Consider the following 22,096-nt stretch of genomic DNA (forward strand, 5'->3'; position numbering starts at 1 on the left):
GAGCAGGAGGCTTGGGCGATGCCAGATGTGGCCCTTCATCAGGAGTTTCTAGAACTCAGTTGCAGGGTTTGGACAGATGTGCTCTTTCAACACACCTGAGTGGGCAAAAGGAAGTCCCCTTTGTCAGCTCATTGTAGAAACGGCCAGGCTTTGTTGCACCCCATCTTAGTCTCTTCCTGGCTACCGCTCGCAGCCTCTGGTCACCATCCAGGTCTGGAGATTTCCACACTGGACCACAAGGCTGAACCCCTCATGCCAGCTGGGCCTTCCTCCTGCAGCCACCCCTTCCTCCTCTCCCTCTCTGCCTTGCCAGCTCACAGACACAGCGTACCCAGGATTAGATCTAGAAAAGCCAGAAAAAGGCAAAGACAAATCTGTCCACATTTCAGTGCCTGCTGCTGCAAGTCATAGGGCCACAGGGCCAGCACTCAGAGCCCCAGGGGGCTGCCCAGCCCTGGCACCAGTGCCCACCCCCAGTTCATGCCCATCTTGCAAATGCACCAGAGGTCAGTATACTTCACTCTGGACTGTGCGCATCCTGGGCTTCAGAATGCCAAACCTGATCCTTCCTTCTACCCGGGCCACACCTAGCTTTCCATGCTCCTGCCCCAGGGGCAGACCAGGGCCAACCAGGCAAGCCCCATCCGTCACTCACTCAGCTGAACCTGTACTGGGGCTGCGGCTCTTCTGAGATGCCCAGGGACTCGGCTTCTCACCTCACCACCTCCCAGGTGGAGCCTGCCCACAATCTCTGTTCCTTTTATTTTTTTCTCCTTTTCTGATTTTTAAATGTTCCTAACAGAGAAGAAGCAGGGACTTTGAGAATATCTTACATGGAAACAATCAACATGAAACATGCCTTTGTACATGAGCCTGACTTGGGGCTGAATCAACTATACCAAGGGACAAAGGAACATCAGTTCAGACAACTCCAGTGCACCACATTTTCAGAGAGTGCTGCCCCACCCCCCACGCCCCACCCCACATCCCAGGAGTACAGTGTTGTCTGCCTGCTCAAGCTTGGCCAAGCCTGGGAACCCCCTGCCCACCCTCATCCCCAACTCTGGCTTGGGTGGGCCCTTAATGGCCCTGCGTCTTGGGCGGCTTGGGCTTGTGAATGACTGGTGGCAGCTGACAGCCAGGGCCTGATGGCCCAGGCAGTGCTCTGCTTGGTCATGCTGTAGTGGCTGATGACCATGTAGAAGGGGCTCCTGGAGTTGGGGTCCTGGGATGAGTAGTAGGCATCCAGGGAAGCCAGGATGCAGCACTTGTGCTGGGGAAGAAGGAGACGCTGTCAGGGGTGCACAGCAGCATGGCCAGCCCACCCACCCCACCACACAGCATCCCACAGGAGCCCAGCTCAGCGCACAGAGGGTGACACCCCCAGCCAGGCCTGCCCCTCCCCTGGCCATCACCGTCACCATTGTTTGGAAGGAGCCAGAGGAAATGAACCTGGGGCTGATCCACCTAAGGCCAGCCTCCCCTGCTTGTGGACGGTGGGGCTGTGCAGACACCACTGACCCCAGCTCCCCTCTACTGGCCCCAGGGGTTGCCCTGGGGTGCTGCCCACAGACCGTGGCTGCTTATTCTATGTTCTCCATTTTACATTTGTATCTCTTTTCTCTTATTTTGGAAGTCTTGGTTCCTAACAATATTAATATAATTGTGCACTTTCATTATCTTTTAACATATGTAGAAGAGTCGCAAAGTAATAACAGTCTTCCTCCTCAGAGTCAGACCACTGAATGAACTTGGATTTGGCTCCATGGCTCTCTGGGCCCATAGAGTCCCCAGTTTGGAAGGGTTGTCGTTTTCTGACCGTGTGATGGTACACCAGGTGACAGTGTCTCTCCTTTCGATGCGATATTCAATCAATTACCCGAGACAGCAGACACCTTGTTGTAAAACAGGCTCGGTGGGAGGTGACTCCTGATGCAGGCTCAGGTAAGCCTTGCTGTGCTGGTGAGTCCATGCCAATTTTGCTTGTGTCATTTTCACCTTACAGTGGGCCTGTCATGTCACAACCCCTCCAAAGTCATGAGCATCTCCACCTTCCACTGAGGGTGGACGTCAGCATGCCGTATGCCTCAGTCACTTGAAGTATTTATTTTCTTTCTAAGTTTATGTTCTCAACTTGATTTAGGGCCAGGTTCTTGGTTTAGCTTGTTTCTAATTGTCAAGGTTTTCTTTCTTCTTATTTTAAAAAAAATTTTCAAATACATCAGTCACTTAACATCTCGTGGACAAATGTCTAAGCAGACACACCAGAGGAGCCTGACTCACGTCCCTGTCCCTCCACTCTGTTTCCTCCCTGTCCCTGAGTAACCGTTTTAGAATTTTTTTTTATAGGTCTCAATTTAATTGAATAATTTGGGAGGTAATTCTAAAGGGTTTTTAATTCTTTTTTTTTATTTTTGCAGACTGCATTTTGATTCATTGTACACAAGTGGGGTACATCTTTTCATTTCTATGGTTGTGCACAACGTAGATTCATACAATTTGTGTAATCATACATGTACATAGGGTCATGATGTCTGTCTCATTCCACCATTTTTCATACCCCCCGCTCCTTCCTCTCATTTCCCTCTAGGTAATCTAAAGTCCCTCCATTCTTCTCTCACCCCCACCCCTATTATTTATCATCATCCTCTTATCAGAGAAAAAATTCAGCCTTTGGTTTTTTGAGATTGGCTTATTTCACTTAGCATGATAGTCTCCAATTCCATCAATTTATCTGCAAACGCTATAATATTATTATTCTTTGTGGCTGAATAGTATTCTATTGTGTGTATATATACAAAGTTTCTTTATCCATTTGTCAATTGAAGAGCATCTTTGTTGGTTCCACAATCCAACTATTGTGAATTGAGCTGCTATAAACATTGACATGTCTGTGTTTTAATTTATTCTTCTGGACTTTCTTTCTTAAAAAATAAACTACACCTTACCCTCCCCTTTCCTCACACAAGGGCAGATGGTCTGTTCCTTCCTTTAGTTGGAAGCTGTTCTACCTGCTGAACTGGGCCATCCTCGTCTGCCCTCACAGCGCTATGGAACTCCACCATGTGTGTCTACCGTGGTTCACACAGGTGTCCCCAGCTCCAGCTGTTCCCAACCGTTCAGGTCCTGGCCTTTAGCCATGAGGATGGTGGTCTGGGGAAGTCATAGGGCAGAACCCAAGGACCTGTTCACGTTGGAATGTGATCGATCACCACCCCAACCTTGGGGAGCCCTCCTCGTGGAAGACTTCACCTCTTTCCTCACCTGTGAGATGGGAACGCTCAAACCTATTTTTCAGAATTGTTGTGTGGCCTGATAGAGAGAATGCTTATGAAAATGTGCAGCCAAGAGCCTGAGATGCAATGAACACCTAGTAAAGGGTGATTATAAACATTATAAATCAGATTCTGTTCCTACTACAACTAAGGTGTCAAGAGCCCAGCATCTGGCAGGCCCTTCTCCAGCTGATCTGACTGAATCCTATCCTTAAAACCTCACAAAGATCTTTGGGGCATTCCCAGCCCCACATTATGGGCATCAAGAGCCCATGTTTCAGGTGAGAAAACTGAGGCTCAGAGGGGCAGAAAGGTTCTTCCAGGTCACTCAGGTGGCTCAGTTCTTTGAAGGAAGGTTTGCAGCTGGAGCAGGGGCCAGGGGAGGGGCCCAACGTGAGACCAGGTGGGAAACCTCAGAAGCACCCGTCTTCACAGCTCTGTGGGGCACTGTGAGGTAAGGACCCTGCCCACCTACCAGGAAGACTGTGCCAAGAGGGAAAAGTAAGGGCCAGTGCTGGGGAGCTCTGCTCATGGCTGGACACCTCCGGACCCTGGACAGGGCCAAATGGGAGAGGAACCCGACCCTCTACTTGATGCTGAGGCCTCAGGAAACCTGGAAATTCCTTGCTGGACACACACTGGGTTTCAAATAGTCTGCAGAGTGGTTGTCAGGACCAGGATTTGGACACTGATGAATTGAAGACAGTGGTCAACCCCCAACTGCAGCTGACAGTGACCGGGGACCACCTGCCCACCAGAGTCCCTTACCTTGAAGACAAATCCCTCTGGGAAGCTGTGGTCATAGGTGAAGGCTTTGTAAACCACCAGGAACATGATGCAGGCAAGGAACATTAGAGCCAGGTTGACAAGGATGGTGACCTGCAGGAAGACAAGACAGAGGGTCACCCACGGCTCATACCAGCTCTAGCCCACACATGGGCGGCAGGCAGGTGGCATGCTAGAAGTGAGGGCAGGGACCAAGCACGCTGCTCTGCCTTGGCTTTGTCACTGACTCACAGTGTGCACTCAGGCCTCAGTTTCCCCTTATGCACAATCATCTTGAGGCTCTTCCTTGAACCCACACCAACTAACTTTCCTGTGGGCTGGGTGGCAAGGGGTTATTGATCAGCAGGCACTCCTTTCCAGAGCCTCCAGCCTCTGCTGTGACCACCCCATCACTGCTGAATTCCATCTCCAGACATCCACTGACTCTGGCCTCTGCGTGGACACCTAGTGCCTAAACCACACCCAAGGCTCTCCTCCCGGCCCACACCTGCTCCACTAAAGTCTTACCCACTGGCAAGCAGTGCCAACCCATCTCTGCTGTCATCAGGCCTCAACCCTTGATGTGCTCTTTGCCTCTTTCCCACACTGTTCTTCCAACCTTACGGGATCATCCAGAATCCAGCACTTCTTACCACTTCCATCATTTCCAGCCTTGCTCCTAGGTGCTATCTACCAGCAACCTTGAGGAACACCATCAGGATTCATCAGGAGGGAGTAGGTGAATAATTTCAGAGGCAGCTCCAGGTTTACACTGGCCCCATCACAGCCCCTGTGCAAGGTAGATATTAGGGCATCTGGTATTCTGGGTGGAATATTTGTGTGTATTATTTTTAACAGCAGATAGCCTTTGAGTCTGTTAGCCTAGAAATGTTTCAGAACTCCTCTCCTGGGAAGAGGGGTCCTCTTGATTTAGAAGAAAAAAGAAAGCAGCTTTGGGGACCTTGCTCCTATCTCTCCCCACCCCAAAGCTTGTTTGTAAGGATGGGAGAGGACAAGAGGTCATGAAGCTCTGAGCAAGCAGAGCTGCTTGTCGGCAACTTTAAGGCCAGATGGGAGAGGTGTGGGAAGGCAGAGGGGAAGGGGGAGGCAGGAGAAAGTCAGTCAGAATCCTCTGGGTGGAGACTGGAAGAGAAATCCCCATGCACGTGTGTGTAGGTTTCGGACAGAGAGGTGTGCTGTTCAGTTTTGAAGTACAGTTGGAGCAGTGTGCTTCCCACCCTTCCACTCCCCAGTTCCTCTGCTGACATGCTGGACAGGAATCAGCTCTAGCCCGGGACTGGGGTGGAGACAGGTTAGAGTGAGTTCAAGTGGAGGCAAGACCAGACCAGAGCCATGTGGAGCTGAATGGAGCAGTCCATGGAGGCTGAACCTGTCACATCAGATGTCCCCATGTCACTCATCCACCTTCAGACCTCCCAAAGATGGCACTGGAACAGTACAGGAAAGGGTGTCACCCAGGACCACTACCCTGCACACCGATGCTGAGGACCTAGGAACACTGGTCAGTAGATGTTTGTAAAGAAGGTAAAAATGCCCAGATTTTCCCAAAATCAAAAGGCAGAAACAGTCCCAATGCCCATCAACTGATGAGTTGATTTTCAGATCATGGCACGTCAACCTCTGTATCCACAGATTCCACATCCATGAATGTCATCAACTATGGGGATCAGAATAACTGGAAAAAGTAAATTGCTTCCATACTGAAAATGTATGGATATTTTTTTGTTGCTATTTCCTAAACAATATAATGTAATGATTATTTACACAGCATTTACCTTGTGCTAGGGATTATGAGGAATCTAGAGAGTTAAAGTACAAAGAAGGATGTACATAGGTCCCATGCAAATACTATACATTTTATATAAGGGAGCTGAGCATCTGAGGATTTGGGCATTTACAGTGGTTCCCGGATCCAGTGACCATGACTCTTGAGGGATGACTGTGTATCTACACAATGGAACATTATTCAGTCACAAAAGAGAACAAAGTACGTTACAAATGCAGAGAGACCTCAAAACCATACACTAAATGAAAGAAATCAGATACAGAGGGTCAGGTCGTATGTGATTCCCTTTGTATGAATTATCCAGAATCTATGGAGACAAAAGCAGATCGGTGGCCACCAGGGGCTGTGGGGGCAGAGGAGCAGTGGCTGATGGGCCCGGGGTTTCCTTTTGGTGGTGATGAAATGTTCGAGAGCCAGATAAGGGTGATGTTTGTGCAACATTATGATTGTTCTAAATGCCACCCAATTGTTCACTGTAACATGATTGATTTCATTTTTGTGACTTCGACCTCAATTTTTTTAAAAATATATGTTCGTGGCCTGGCAGCAGCCTGGCACCCACAGCTCCGCCCAGGAGTGGGGAGCCATCTTCCTCAGTGGTGGCCACAGAGCCACCTGTAAAGGGCTTAAAAACATGCCAACAGCCCTTGACCTCACGGAGCATGCTGGCTGTGCCCAACCCAGGGTGCTGCTCCCAACATCAGCAGTAGGTGTAGGCACAGCCACGTCTGTGACATGGGACTCAGACCCCCTGCAGGCAGAGAGAGAGTAGAGTAGCAGAGCACCCACCCACCACCTCCAGCAGCTTGAGGAGGGCCCAGGAGTCCCAGGAACACCTCCCACCCCAGTGACCACTTGCAGAGCCCCGGACCTCTCAGCCAACTTGGGCACAGGACCAGAGGCCCAAACGCAAGCAGGTGGCCCCAGGCAGGGCTGGACGCTCCCATGGCCACAGCAGGTGGGTGAAGGGGCCCCTCCCGACGGTCCCTGTGTTAACAACCTCCACCCAGGAGGAGCAGGATCTGATTCACCGAAGTGTTACCAGAGCTTGAAATGTGAGCAGAGAGGCCTTCAGCAAATGTTGCTGGAAAAAGAGACGTTAGGCAGGAAGGGACCGGACCCTCCAAGGTGGTGGTTTTAGCCCCCACTGCACCAGAGGAAGCTGAGGGCCTTTCAAAGCTGACACCTGGGTAGCTGCAGCTGCAAGGAGTCCAGTTTCACAGGTGAGGGCCATGGGCATTGCTGTAAATTCTCCAGGTGATGACTGTGCAGGGCAGCCAGGGAAGTGCCTCTCCTCTGTGTAGTGCTGGCTGGCCACACATTGTTGTCACCCAGGCAGCATTGGAGACAATCCAGGTTCTCTGGTCCCACCCGGACCAATGACATCAGAAGCTCTTGGGGAAGGAGTTCAGGCCTCAGGATGTTTTGAAGCCCCAGGTCCCTCCCTAGTGCAGGTGGAGGAGTGCCGTGTAGATGGAGAACAGCTGGCCCCGATGACCAACCGGCACTGGTGTGAGTGCTAAGCAGTTGCCAGGGCACAGCCCACCCAGTTCCTGGGATTCTGCCCAATCAAGGCCATCCCACTTCAGATTGGGCCACAGGTTCCATAGCACCAGGGTGAGAATGACTGGGGTGGCTCTGGCCAGAGTCTGCCTCCCTGTTCTGAGGCTTGGTAACTCCTGCGACGTAGGTCTGTCATTCCTGAAGAGACTTGGGAGGCTGGGCAGTGGCAGTGAATCAGGTCTCTCTAACCCTCAAGACCTCACAGTCTTCAGGTGAGGGAGAGGTAGACAGATGGACACGGGCAGTTGCAGCACATGGGGTGGCACTGTGACCAACACAGGCCTCAAGTGCTGAGGCCAGACTTGGGCCACAGAGTGCAGTCAGTGGCTCAAGGAGACCTGTGAGAGAGGAGGAAGATGGGCACTGGAGCTGGGCGTGAATTCCTCAGAACCCAGTCTGCCTTGGTTTTCCAAGTGGGGGAGGGGCTGGAGTCTTGGCTGACTTGGGGCTGGATTTCCCGCAGGCCATGGTGTCTGCGCATCCTACAGAGCTGGCCGCCCTAAGCCAGACTCAGGCTTTATGGCAGATTTGTGGAATTCAAAGCCACTGGTGCCTGATCCCTGCAGCAAAGCTCCTGGGGGGAGGATGGGGCTTCAGGGTCCAGAGAGAAGCTTGCTTCTCCACAGAGACCTCTGCACATGAAAGCCTGGCTCTACATTGATATTTATTGACTGGGTTTATAAAATCTCATTCCTTGGGGACATTCTAAAGCCCTTAGTCTCACCTCCTGAATTTTTTTTAAATTTATTTTTATTGTAAACAAATGGGATACATGTTTCAGTTTGTACATGGAGTAACAGCATACATTTGCATATTCATATATTTACATAGAGTAATGATGTTTGATTCATTCCATTATTTTTTCCTTCCCCCCCACCCCTCCCACCTCTCTTTTCCCTCTATACAGTCCCTGCTTCCTCCATTCTTGTCCACTCCCACCCCCCATTTAGTGTCATCATCCGCTTATCAGTGAGATCATTCCTCTTTGGATTTTTGAGATTGGCTTATCTCACTTAACATGATATTCTCCAATTTCATCCATTTGCCTGCAAATGCCATAATTTATTATTCTTTATAGCTGAGTAATATTCGCATTGTATATATATACCACAGTTTCTTTATCCATTCATCAATTGAAGGGGCATCTAGGTTGGTTCCATAGTCCTGCTATTGTGAATTGAGCAGCTATGAACATTGATGTGGCTGTATCTCTGTAGTGTGGTTGATTTTAAGTCCTTTGGGTATAGGCCGAGGAGTGGGATAGCTGGGTCAAATGGTAGGTCCATTCACGTGTTCTAAGGAATCTCCACACTGCTTTCCAGAGTGGCTGCACTAATTTGCAGTCCCACCAGCAATGTATGAGTGTACCTTTTCCCCCACATCCTCGCCAACACCTATTGTTGCTTGTGTTCTTGATAATCGCCATTCTACTTGGGGTGAGATGGAATCTTATTGCAGTTTTGATTTGCATTTCCCTTATTACTAAAGATGTTGAACATTTTTCCATATATCTGTTGATTGCTTGTACATCTTCTTCTGTGAAGTGTCTGTTCATTTCCTTAGCCCATTTGTTGATTGGGTTATTTGTATTCTTGGTGTAGAGTTTTTTGAGTTCTTTATAGATTCTGGAAATTAGTGCTCTATCTGAAGTATGAGTGGCAAAGATATTCTCCCACTCTGTAGGCTCTCTCTTTGCATTGCTGATAGTTTCCTTTGCTGAGAGAAAGCTTTTTAGTTTGAATCTATCCCAGTTATTGATTCTTGCTTTTATTTCTTGTGCTATGGGAGTCCTGTTAAGGAAGTCTGATCCTAGACCAACAAGGTGAAGATTTGGACCTACTTTTTCTTCTATAAAATGCAGGGTCTCTGGTCTGATTTCAAGGTCCTTGATCCATTGTGAGTTGAGTTTTGTGCAGGGTGAGAGATAGGGGTTTAGTTTCATTCTGTTGCATATGGATTTCCAGTTTTCCCAGCACCATTTGTTGAAGAGGCTATCTTTTCTCCATTGCATACTTTTGGCACCTTTGTCTACTATTAGAAAATTGTATTTATTTGGGTTTGTGTCCGTGTCCTCTATTCTGTACCATTGATCTACCTATCTATTTTGGTGCCAATACCATGCTGTTTTTTGTTACTATTGCTTTGTAGTATAGATGCAGTTCTGGTATTGCGATACCCCCTGTTTCATCTTCCTGCTAAGGATTGCTTTAGCTATTACTGAGTTTCTCTATTCTTCCAGATGAATTTCATGATTGCTTGCTCTATTCTGTGAGGTACTTCATTGAGATTTTAATTGGAATTGCATTGAATATGTATAGCACTTTTGGTAGTATGGCCCATTTGACAACATTTATTCTGCCTATCAAGAACATGGAGATCTTTTCCATCTTCTAAGGTCTCCTTAATTCTTTCTTCAGTGGTTGTAGATTTCATTGTAGAGATCTTTACCTCTTTGCGTTAGATTGATACCAAGTATTTTTTTTTTTTTGAGGCTAGTTGCAATGGAGTTGTTTTCCTCATTCCCTTTCAGCTGTTTCCTCGCTTGTGTATAAAATTGCTGTAGATTTATGCATGTTGATTTTATAGCCTAGCTATTTGCTGAAATCATTGATGAGGTCTAGAAGTTTCTGGAGGGAGGTTTTGGATCCCTAAATAAAGGATCATGTCATCCGGCAAGTAGTGACAGCTTAAGTTCCTCTTTTTCCTATTCATATCCCCTTTTAATTTCTTTAGTCTGCCTAACTTGCTCTGGCTAGAGTTTCGAGGACAATGTTGAATAGAAGTGGTTGAAAGAGGAACATCCTGTCTTGTTCCGGTTTTTAAAGGGATGGTTTCAGTTTTTCTCCATTACGAATGATGTTTGGCCATGGGCTTAGCATAAATAGCCTTTACAATGTTCAGGCATGTTCCAATATCCTATGTTTTCTAGTGTTTTGAGCATGAAGGGGTTGTTGCATACTGTCAAATGCTTTTTCTGCATCATTTGAAAATAACCATATGATTCTTATCCTTAAGTCTGTTGACATGATGGATTACGTTAATTGATTTACGGATGTTAAACCATCCTTGCATTCCAGAATGAACCCCACTTGATCGTGGTGCACAATTTTCTTAATATGTTTTTGGATACAGTTTGCCCATATTTTGTTAGGATCTTAGCATCTATATCATCCAAGGATATTGGTCTAAATTTTCTTTCCTTGATGTGTCTTTTCCTGGTTTGGTTATGGAGGGTGATATAGCTTCATAGAATGAGTTTGGTAGGGTACCCTCCTTTTCTATTCCTGGAATACTTTGAGAAGTATTGGAATGAGTTCTTTGAAGGTCTTCGTAGAACTGGCTGAGAATCTGTCTGGTCCTGGGCTTTTTCTTGGATGGTAGATTTTTAATGGCTTCTATTTCATTGCTTGATATTGATCTGTTTAAATCGTGTATGTCCTCCTGGTCAGTTTGGGAGGAATCATATGTCTCTAGAAATTGTCACTGTTTTCAGTACTTTCTATTTTGTCGGAATACAGATTTTCAAAGTAGCTCTCTCATTATGTTCTGTATCTCAATGGTGTCTGTGTGTGATATTCCTTTTGCATCATGTCATTTTTAGTAATTTGAGTCTTCTCTGTCCATCTCTTGTTAGTGTGGCTAAGGGTTTATCTATTTTGTTTACTTTCTCAAAGAACCAACGTTTGTATATGTCAATTGTTTGAATAGTTTCTTTTGTTTCAATTTCATTGATTCATCTCTGATTTAATGATTTCCTGTCTTCTACTACTTTTGCTTTTATTCTGTTCTTTTCTAGTGCCTTTGAGCTGTAATGTTAGGTCATTTAATTGCTGACTTTTCATTCTTTTCTGAATTCGCTCCACTATGCAATGAATTTTCCTCTTAGTAACCGCTATTCATAGTGTCCCAGAGATTTTGATATGTTGTATCATCATTCTCATTGACCTCTAAGAATTTTTTAATCTCCTCCCTGATGTTTTTTGTTATCCATGTTTCATTCAATAGCATATTATTTAGTCACCAAGTGTTGGAGTAATTTCCTTTTTTTACTTTGTCATTGATTTCTACTCTCAGTCCATTATGATCTGATAGAACACAAGGCAGTATCTCTATTATTTGCATTTCCTAAGGGCTGCTTTGTGGCATAACATAAGGTCTATTTTTGAGAAGGTTCCATGTGCTGCTGAGAAGAAAGTGTATCCACTTGTTGATGGATGGAATATTCTATATATGTCTATTCAGTCTAGGTTATTGATTGTGTTATTGAGTTCTATGGTTTCTTTGGTTGCATTTTGTTTGGAAAATCTATCTAGTGGTGACAGCGTTGCGTTAAAGTCGCCTAGAATTACTGTGTTGTGGTCTATGTGATTCTTAAAATTGAGAAGGATTTGTTTGGTGTATAGGGATGCACCATTGTTTGGGGCATAAATATTTACTATCGTTATGTCTTCCTGATTTATGGTTCCCTTAAGCAGTATGAAATGTCCTTCTTTATCCCTTTTGACTACCTTTGGCTTGAAGTCCACTTTATCTGATATAAGGATGGAAACCCCCGCTTTTTTACTGGTTTGTATCTCTGTGCCTTCCTCAATCCCAATAATTCTTAAATTTGGTCTTCTCATGATTTCCCATAGTTCTTGGAGATTCTGTTCATGATTTCTTACCATCTTCTCTGTTTGGGTGACTTTATTTTCAAGATTAAATATTTTTTCTTCATTGTCTGAGGTTCTGTCTTCCAAGTGGTCTAGTCTTTTGGTGATACTTTCCATTGAGTTTTTTATTTGGTTTATTGTCTCCTTCATTTCAAGGATTTCCATTTGGTTTTTTTTTTGAGAATCTCTATCTCTTTGTTGAAATGATATTTTGCTTCCTGCAGGTGCTCTTTCCGCTTATTGGTATTATCATTCATTGCCTGCATTTGCTCTCTTATCTCATCCTTTGCTTCGCGAATCATCTTAATCATGTATAATCTGAAGTCCTTTTCTGACATTTCTTCTACCATACTGTCATTGGATTCTATTACTATAGAATCTAGATTTGTTTGGATCATTTTCTTCCCTTGTTTTTTCATGTTGTTCATGTATCTTCCCCTCTAGCGCTGCAGATCTGGGGTATTGCAGATTTCCCCCTATAGGCTTATAGTGGCCCTATACGTTTCCAAAAACCCCAGACACTATGCAATCCTAAACCAAATAGCCCCTATGTGGACAATAACATCATGTAAATAAGGGAGAAAGCGACTCTGAGGGAACAGGTAAACAGAAGGAAAAGAAAGCAAGAAATGTAAAGAAATAAAAACTTAATTATTTTTTTAAAAAAGGAGAAAAAAGAAAATCTACTGTATAATAGTCATATTGTAATGAAACCTCCCAGTGTTCAGTAGCCTGATATATGAGAGGTACCTGAGAATGAGCTTCAAGCCTCCAGCAGGTTTTGCAGGATAGGATTTGCCCCACCTGAAGATCGGAGCTACGGCTTCCAGGATTATCCAAGATGGCAGCTCTGGCTTCCAAATGTGTTTGCAAATGGGGAACTGCAGCTCAGGGGTGGATGTGGTCAGCTGGAGGTCCTGGAGACAGGATGCAGTTGGTCGGGCAGAGGTCCTGGCGGTCGGGTGTGTTTGGTGTGGTTGTGGGATCCTGGAAGCCAGGTGCAATCAGTTGGTCTGGGTTCCAGGTGATAGGGCACCATCAGTTGGTCCGGGGGTCCTGGAGGCAGGGAGCAGTCAGTCGATGTGAGGGCCCCAGAGGCAGGGAGTGATCGGTTGGGCTGAGGGATCCTGGAGACGGGGCTCAGTCAGTCCGGCCAGGGGTCCTACAGGGCCTGGCTGTAGTCTCAAAATGGCGGCAGCCACGTGTAATCAAACCTGCAGGTACTGTGACAGTGAACTTCCAGGCAGCAGCAAGCAGCTGGTTCTCTCCTGGCAGTCCGCAGTCAGTCTGCTGCCAGCTGCCCAGAGGTCCCGCAGGATCTCTCTCTTAATTCCCAATCTTGTTTCTTGCCACAGTCTCTGCCTTAGAATTTGCCTTCTTGACCATGGCTGCCTTCTGACAACTCTGCCTGAGGGGCAACCGTTGGCAGCCCACCTGAAGCACATTTCCATGGGCCTTCCATCTCGGCCTCTGATATTTCATTCACAGCATGTCAACGTGTCATTGACTCCATTACGGCCCTCTTGACCCTCTCAAGACAAAGACACGCTCTCGGGAGAAGCACTCCGGCTCCCTCTGATGGCTCCGGAGGAAAAAATTCACCTCCTGAATTTAACAACCTGGGACCAGCAATAAATAGCTCGTTAGCTGATGCTAGAGGTGACTGGTCCGTCAGATGTTATCCTGGCCACGTGATGCCCCCTCTCTGTTCCCCGTCTTCCTGCTCACTGGCTCTTCACTCACACAGAGTGGGTGAATTACAGGGTCCAAGGCGAGCCAGGCACTGCCCCAAGGAGCTGCACCAGGCAGGGTAGGTAACCAAATCATGAGAAAACCAAATAATGAGAAAACAAGAACAGAACAGGACTTGGAACAGAGGGTGTGGCAGAGAGGGCAGTCTGAGCAGCAGAGACAGGCAGAGGTGACCCAGGATGGGACATTCCAGGGCATCCCAAGGACCCTCACAGGAGAGGAGCACAGGGTCCCAGAGGAACTGGGAGGAGCAGACTGGCTGTGACAGGAGGTGCAGCAGGGGACAGGGGCCAGCCCTAGGAAGCTTTGCAGGCCCATCCAGCCTCGTCCTGCCCGGGAGCAAGCTGGTCCCAGGGTTTTCAGCACAGCCCCACTTTGCCCGGCCTCCACTACACCCTCCAGTCTTGTGTCGGTCACTCCCTGGCTCACTGTCCTTCTCAGTCCCAGCCCACTTTTGAGTGTCTGGCCTGCCTGGGTCTCCTCCTGGTGCCCCTGCTGGAGGGCCAGCGAGAAGGTCTCCTCAGCCTCCCAACCAGCCTGGCCCCTGTCCTGACCCTGCCCTGGAGCCCGGCTGGCTCAGGCTCATCCTCACCATGTCCCTGAGACCCTCCTGCTGGGAAGGCCTGAGCAGCCAGCAAGTGCCCTCCTTCTCTGTGCTGGGCACAGAAGATCCTGAACTGCAGTGTCACATTGCAGTAATACCACACACACACACACACACAGTGGGTGGGACACAGGCAGATTCAAGTGCAACCTTGTCCAAAGCACACTGTGCCTTCTATCCCGTCTCTCAGTCCCGCCCACCAGCAATCATTCATGTACTCAAAGGCCCTTCACCTGGAAAGAAGCAGAACTCAGGTTGACAGACTGCACAGGCAGCCCAGGATTCCTCTTCAAGTTTTGAGGTGAGAGAGAGACTAGAGGAAGATCTCGCGGTGGACTCTGGAGTTGGCGATGCTGGCAGAGATGTTCTGAGACTGAAGTCCACAAGCCACAGCTCCATGGAAGAAGAACGGTGGTCAGGGAGGTGGCCTAGCAGGAGGGAGAATAGCAGGAGCTGGCTGCCTGGGCTTGCTGTCACCAGTGTCACCAGCAGCACAAACACAGGAAGTACCATCGTTATATCCATTTTGCTGTTGGGAAAGCCAAGGTTCCCAGGTATGGAGAGAATTCAAAGGTTCACATTTAATGAGAGTGAAGTCCAGATGAGCCCGAGGGCCTTGACACCCCTTGTGCCCATACCTGGGCCTCCCAGTGAGCAGTGCAGAAAGCCGCAACACTTGGGCTGGCCTGCTGCAGCCTCGCCCACCTCCACTTCTCTCCAGCTAGTGACCAATGCTTCTGCCTCTGGAACAGCTGACTGAGTCCTGCTCACTGGCATCCTCCTGTTCCCTGTCCAAGGCCATGGCTGCACCCCTGGACACTACAGCCCCCTCTGTCCCTGGTCTCCAGCCCATGGCTTCCAGTCCACTCTGGTCTAACAGCAACGTGGTCATTCTGCCTTCTGGATGAATGAGCCCCTCACCCACACAATGACAGTGGTTACACAGGCCCTCCGGGACCTAACCACAGTTTCCCCATGGCCTTGGCACTCCTCTTTGTGCCCCAGGCACCCACAGTCTCTCTGCTGCTGTTCCCCTGCCAGGAATGCTGTTCCCAGTGCAGCGGATACCTGCTTCCTAGGTCAGACTTCCCCCAAACCTCCCAAAGCCCTTGGCAGTCTCCAGCAACCCTGTATGTGCCTGCTGCCTCTGAGACACCTCCAGATACACCACAACCAGCCCCATTTCTCTTGGCCCCAGGAGGCAGCATGGGTAGCAGTGGGGGACAGCTCCTGGCAATTCTGCTCCCTGCCCACTGGCTAAGTGTGGAACTCGGTCCTCAGCCCTGTGCACAGATCTGCCAACGGGCCTCACCACAACCTGTGGAAGGTGCTGCTAGGGCTTCATTTTGGGGATGAGGAAACTAAGGCACTGAGAGGTTGCCTCATTTTCTCAAGGACACATGGCTCACTGAGTGATAGGCTCAGGAGTGCCTGCTATACTCTGCACATGTATTGCCTTCGTGTATCTTCTCAACCCTCCTCCCTTTGGTGAACTCCTACCCATGCTTCAAAGCCCAATGGCTGCATGCCACCTCCTCGAAAGGCTTTCCCCTGCCTTTCCCTCTACCAGTTAGCACCGAGTGCCTGTCATAGGCATGTGCCCTGTTGTACGTGCAAGTGGGCAGGGCTCATCTCTTCTCCTCTCCATCCTAACCACAGCTCGTGCCCTGGCACGTTGGACAGAGCCACAGGTGCATACCTACACAGACCGTGCATGCCCTTCCTCATTTCTGGCACAGAGCCCCACCCTCCACCAGAGCTTCAGGCCCCATCCTAACTGTTCCACAGCAGAGAAGGGGAAGTGACAAGTCCAGCCAGGTCACAGGAGGCCACCTGAGGTCTGGCTTGTCTGATGCTCGGGAATTAATTTTGCCCCCAAAGTGATCTCCCTGTCTGCTGCCACACACCCCCAGAAAGTAAAAGGCCTCTTTGGAGCCTGGGAAAGCTGGACTCGCCCTTCTCTGCGGATCTGGGCAGTAGCTCTGGTCGCATCCCATCAGGGTTCCAGACTTGCTTCTGCCTCTCATGAGCTGAGTGACCTTGGGCAAGATGTTTCTCTCTCTGAAACTTTGTTGCCTCACCTGTTAAGTGGGGGTAAAAGAATCTCACCCATGGGATTGAGCCAGATTGGACTCTGGCACTTGGCACTGAAGGCCTCCATCCTTACCTTGGCCTCATCTGGCCTTTGGATAAATGCTTCTGTCTCTCGGTGGCCTGTGCTTGCAATGAAGCCAGATTTTATGCACAATACACGTGGGAAATTAATTCAGGGAGGGTACATCACTGCATATGTGGAAACCCAGGAGCTAAAAAATGCTCCAGCTGCCTGGCCAGCCAGGACACTGATTGAGGCTCTCACAATGCAGAAAAGCATGAACTTGGTCAACATTCAGGTTGAACGCAACCCAGAGCACACAATGGCCCATGGGCAGCCCCATCTAATGAAGAGTGAGAACCCAGTAAACCTCAAGCAATAGGACCTCTCACAACAGGGAAATTATATTTTGCAGGAAGATGAAAACAGTTCATCTTCTGAACATGGCAACAGGAACTTCCAGAGGTAGGACAGGTCTCAGTCCATAGATCCTGCAAATGGGGCTTGAGTGGAAAGGAGAGGGGATTGCAGCCTCTGTAACTTCCCCCCAAGTGACACCCTGGCTTTCCCAGCTCTTTCCCTAGTACCAAGTGGTGGATGGAGCAGGGACTTTGAAGCCAATTGTCTATATGGAATTCATGGGTGGTCACTTAATAGTGTGAAGCTGGGCAAGCTGCCTGCCTTGGGAGTCCTCATCTTACCTCTCTCTGAAATGGGTTGAAATGGTGACTTCCTAACACTGGCCACTGAAAGGCTGAACAGGGTGTGGAGAGTCAAGGACTGGCCCATCATACCTGCCCCCCCATAGGAAAAATGATAGCAAATGTGGAGGGCATGCATACAAGACCCCATTTCATGTCCTTGCAACTCTGTGACAGGGACACTATCATATTTCCCATTTTACAGATGTTGTGAAAGAGGTAGGCAAGAGGAACTATCAAATATGAGGGGCAGAGTGATGATTTTCACTTGGGTCTTACTCAGAAGTCCAGCTTCCCAACCAAATGTCAGCCTGCCTAAAAACCTACCAGCACAATAGAATTCATTTTATTAGAAGTGTACTGGGGATGGAAGTGTAGCTCAGTGGTCGAGGCTAGCATTGATTGTGAGGTTCTGGGTTTGATCACCAGCTCTGAAAAAATACATAAGTAAAATGAGCCAGATGTGGTGGTGCACTCAGGATGCTGAGAGAGGAGGCTCACAAATGGAAGGCCAGCCCTAGCACCTTAATGAGACCCTGTCTCAAAAAGTGAAAAGGTCTGGGATGTAGCGCAGTGCCCCTAGGTTCAATTCTCAATATGAAAAAATTAAATAAATTAATTAAAATGTACTGTAGCATTATTGTAATGACAGTATTAGAAATCCAAGCTGACACCCGCTGAAATCTCAGCATCCTCAATCCACCATCCACACCTGTCTCTCCTTCCCGTCCACATGTGGGTCAGCGTAAATCTTGATTTTTTTTCTGCTCCATACCATTTTACACCTTCAGGGTCCCTCCAACTTTCTGTGGTTACACAGGACATCCTCACATACACATCTGGGCCCCTGAGAACCAAGACTGCCCTCAACATCACCATCTGCATAATGTCCCTAAATAGATTATGCTAATCTATCCCAAACCGTCAAGGGTGCATCCAAAGTGAATAATGCTGAAGGAGAGCTGGCGGTGTGGTGCTGCCAGGGTGAAGAAGACTTCCCATGGCTGCTCGGGTTACAAATGTGCTCCACCAAGGCTGCGTGGGGCTCAGTGATTTTCTTGGCACCAGGACCACTGGGTGTTACACTGTGTCACTGCCACTTAGCACCTCTCCTGTCCAGCTGGCTGAGTCCCTCCAGGGCAGGGTCTTTCCTCCCTCTCTGAGCTTCCCCAAGGCCTGAGGGTAGGATGATTTAAAGCATCCCCATGTCCACTCCTGTCTCCCTGCCTAATCTGTTCTCCCTGCTAGCCATGGATCTTCCCAAATTACCCTTCTGAACATCTCACAGGAAGCTGAACACCTTTCCCTGGCTTCCTATTTCTTGGCACAAAGGGTCTGTGACTTGACTGGGCCACCTAAGGAAATGGACCAGATGCAGGGTCTTGAGCCCTGTGCCTCTGTATTCAGAGGCCCGTAATCTTCCTGACACCCTGAGGTCAGCATATTCCACACACATCCAAGAGGCTTGGATGCAGTCACCTGGAACTGGCGCCTAGGACGCCATCCAAAATCCTTTGTCTGGCATCTAAAGAAAGGGGGACAAGGAATTCACCACCCTTGGGTGCCAAATACAGCTGTCTTTCTATATCCATGGGAGATCATCCCCAGGAGCCCCTGCAGATATTCCTGTGCATGCCCACAGGCGCATGCACACACACAGTCCTTGATCCTGAAAGCACTAGGCCCTCTCCCACTGGCCCCTGCCTTTCCCCACAGAGGACCCCCCCCACATGCACACACCAGCCAGCCCAGGCCTGTCCCTGGTGGGTGCAGTTTCTGGGTACCCACGGCTATCAGTCCTGGCCATGCTCACATGTCTCCAGATATCAGGGCTTCCCGACATGCCAGCCTGTCCTCCCAGGCTGTGAGCTTCCCAAGAGAAGGACCTCTGCCCCAGTGACCTCCAGCCCAGCTCTTGGCCTGGAACTGGCACAGAGAGCACACAAGTGAGCTGTGAAGGGTGACATCCATTCACTTCCACTGATCCCGGCAGGCAGGCACCAGAGCAGGGCCAGGTATGTCCTCTGCCCAGAGGCCCAACAGCACAGATTCTGCAAGTGCCTCTCCACACCCCAGCCAGTCCTCAGGTCTGTGTTCCTGTCTCCATGGAGAGGCAAACACTGCTGCTCAGGTTGCTTGTTTCATTAAGCTACTTTCATTCCCTCAATCTCCTTTCTTGGCAGAAGAGCTGATTAAAAAAAGGAAAAAAAAAAAAAAAAAAAAAAAAGGTCAGGTCAGCAAAAATTGGTTTGGAAAATTAGAAATCATCTTCTCCAGATTCCAGTGGATGGCACACTAGCACACCAGCAGGGACTCCCCAGCCAGAAAAATGCATCTGTGTCTTCCTGTAGTTCCTGCAGGGTGGGAAATGGTGCCCACCACCACCATAGCCTTGCACTGCAGTGTCTCCTGCAGTGGCTGCTCCTGGGAGAGAGCATTTCCATTCCTGCCTCAGTTAGAGTCAGAGGGATCTCTGCCCAACTTCCTATTCCTTGCACCTCCTTCAAGACAGACACAGACCACCAGGCCTGGGCTGGGTATGGAGCCTTTCTGCAGGAGAGTGTCACTAGCATGTCTGAGTTGCTCACTCCCTGGCAGCATCTGGAAACCTGGGCTTTAGGTGTGATCCTGTTCCCAGGGCTGGCAGGAAGGCTCCCGGTGCCCAGGCTGGGTGTGCAATGGGGTCTGGGCAGCACGTGTGCCTTCCTTCTGGGCCTCTGGGCCTTGAGGAGGTGCTCAGCCCCAGTAGGACTCTGGGCACTGGGTCTCTACCAGCATGGCAGGTAGGCAGACCATCACGACCATTATCAAGGGGTGGGGTGTTGAGCACTGGGAGGAGACTCGAGGACTCACTTCTCTCTGGGCTTGGCCACCTGCTGTTTCTCCCTTGGGTGACTTTGCTGCAGGTCCCTTTACTGTAATATGTCATAGCCAAGCACACAGCTACATGCTGAGTCCCTGGTTCCTCCTGGTGGATCACTGAGCCTGGAGTGGTCTTGGGGATCTCAACACAGCTCCAATCTCCATCTGCTTTCCTGATTTCCCCACTGGAGAAATGTGCCTCACACTTCAGAGCCTGGAAGGAGCTCGACTTTACAAGGGACCCTGTGCCTGAATGGCAGTCATCAGGTTCCAACCCCTCCTGTTTCTTGTCTGCCTACCGGAGCCTGGGACCCACTAATGTCTCTTCTTTTTGTGCTTGCCTCAAGGGTCAGGATGAGGATAAGGGTTCATTCTTCCTGCAAGAAGGAGCAGGCCATCTAGTGTGGGATCCATGCCTCTCCTTCCCTGTGGCATCATGGCTTAGGCTACCACTTAGCGAGCCTGACACCAACATTGGAAATAAGCACACTTTCTCCTACATGCTACCTTATGGTTTTTCCTCTGGTCATGGTTAGTTCCCTCTGGGCTACTGCTGTGGTCTGGATAGGGTTTGAGTTTGTGTGGTGGAAACAAGGACACAGGTGTGGAGATGTGGGAGCTGGAAGAAGCCTGAAGAAGTGGACACTGTGTGCAGTGCTAGGTCACCTGGAGGATCGGCGTTTGAAAGAGAGTTCAGACAGTTCACATGGAACCCTGATTGGTTCCCATTAGAGAGTTCAGGCCCTTCCCAGCTCTCTGGCTTCCTGTCTCTCCATGGGATCTCCCTCTCCCCCACACTTCCATCATGAGGGCCACCACGGTGATGTAATATAGTCCAGGGTGACCTAGAAGGAGCAGGTGCCATGTCATTGGACTTTCAGACTCCAAACCATGAGCCAAATAAACCTCTTTTCTTTTTATAAACCTAGCTTTAGGCATTTTGTTAGAGAAGTTGAAAATGAACTATACAGCAGAGTGAGATCCCTCCCTGGAGTGAAGTGGGCCCAACAGGATGAGAAGATGAAGATTGTCTCAGGGCTCCTCCTGAGCCACATGCCCTGGCTTTGCTCACAAAAGAAGCTGCCCTCTGGTTTCTCGACTGCTTACCAGGTGAACAGAGTAGACATTTGTCTTCCATTTAGAGTCTGTCCTTACATACAGACCTCCTTAGCAGGGCATCCAAGGAGAAAAGATTCTGGCATGAGAAACCTCCTCCCATCCCTGTGCAGGGACTGATGCTGGTGAGGAAGGGCTGAGCCTGCATATATTTGATCCAGGCAAGTGCTCACCAACATTGCTTCTACACAACCAGAAGCCACGTTCCCCCTCAAGGCCCAGATGTTCTTAGGTCAATGGACCTGTTTCACTGACCTCAGATAGAACACCTTCCATCATCTCTTCTGACCTGAGAAAGACATAACAGAGGGCAATGCCCAGACCTCGGTTTTGAGGCCAGAACCCCCAGGCTTGCTTTCTGACTCTCTCACTTCCTGGTTCTCATATCACATCTCCATGGCCTCAGCCATGGGAACTGGCCTTGCCTGGGAACTGGGATCACTATAACTACCTTGAAGCACTGACGTAGGAGCAAGCAGATCACTCTGTGGGAACACCAAGCACTGTGCCTGGCATGGAGCAGTAGCCCAGAGCCCAGGAGCTGGCGGGTGAAGGCAGCCTGGGGTTGAATGGCACTTCCGTGTTTTGAGTGGCTTTCTTCTGCATCTATCAGACCACATTCCTTCAGTACTAAAGACTTCATTCTACTTTGTATTCATCAGACTCAGGCACACACCTGGGGACAGGAGATAACCAGAGTGTTTGCTGACCCATTTGGCCTACTGGGAAGAAAAGAAATCATTCCCTTCAGGTTTCAGGAGATGCTGGGATGAGGATGGAGACTGCCAGCTGCTGGCTGCCCTCAGTTGCAGCTTGTCCCCCTACTGTCCTTCAGGTGACTGTGAAGGCGGTGTGACATCTAGAAGCCTCAGTTTCTCCAGCCATGAAATGGGAGTCAGAGCAA

General features: G+C 49.0%; 1 long non-coding RNA gene across 1 annotated transcript; it reads right to left on the reverse strand.

The window, feature by feature from the left end:
• Positions 1–1,413: 1,413 nt before the first annotated feature.
• Positions 1,414–21,763, reverse strand: LOC306652273. Its single transcript, XR_013761348.1, has 3 exons — positions 19,019–21,763; positions 14,652–14,846; positions 1,414–4,154 (listed from the first exon to the last, which is right to left on the reverse strand). It is a non-coding gene; the product is annotated as an uncharacterized lncRNA (long non-coding RNA).
• Between the last annotated feature and the right edge of the window lie 333 nt (positions 21,764–22,096).

The sequence above is a fragment of the Sciurus vulgaris genome (assembly GCF_902686455.1).
Source record: "Sciurus vulgaris genome assembly, contig: HiC_scaffold_170_arrow_ctg1, whole genome shotgun sequence".
Lineage (NCBI taxonomy): Eukaryota > Metazoa > Chordata > Mammalia > Rodentia > Sciuridae > Sciurus > Sciurus vulgaris.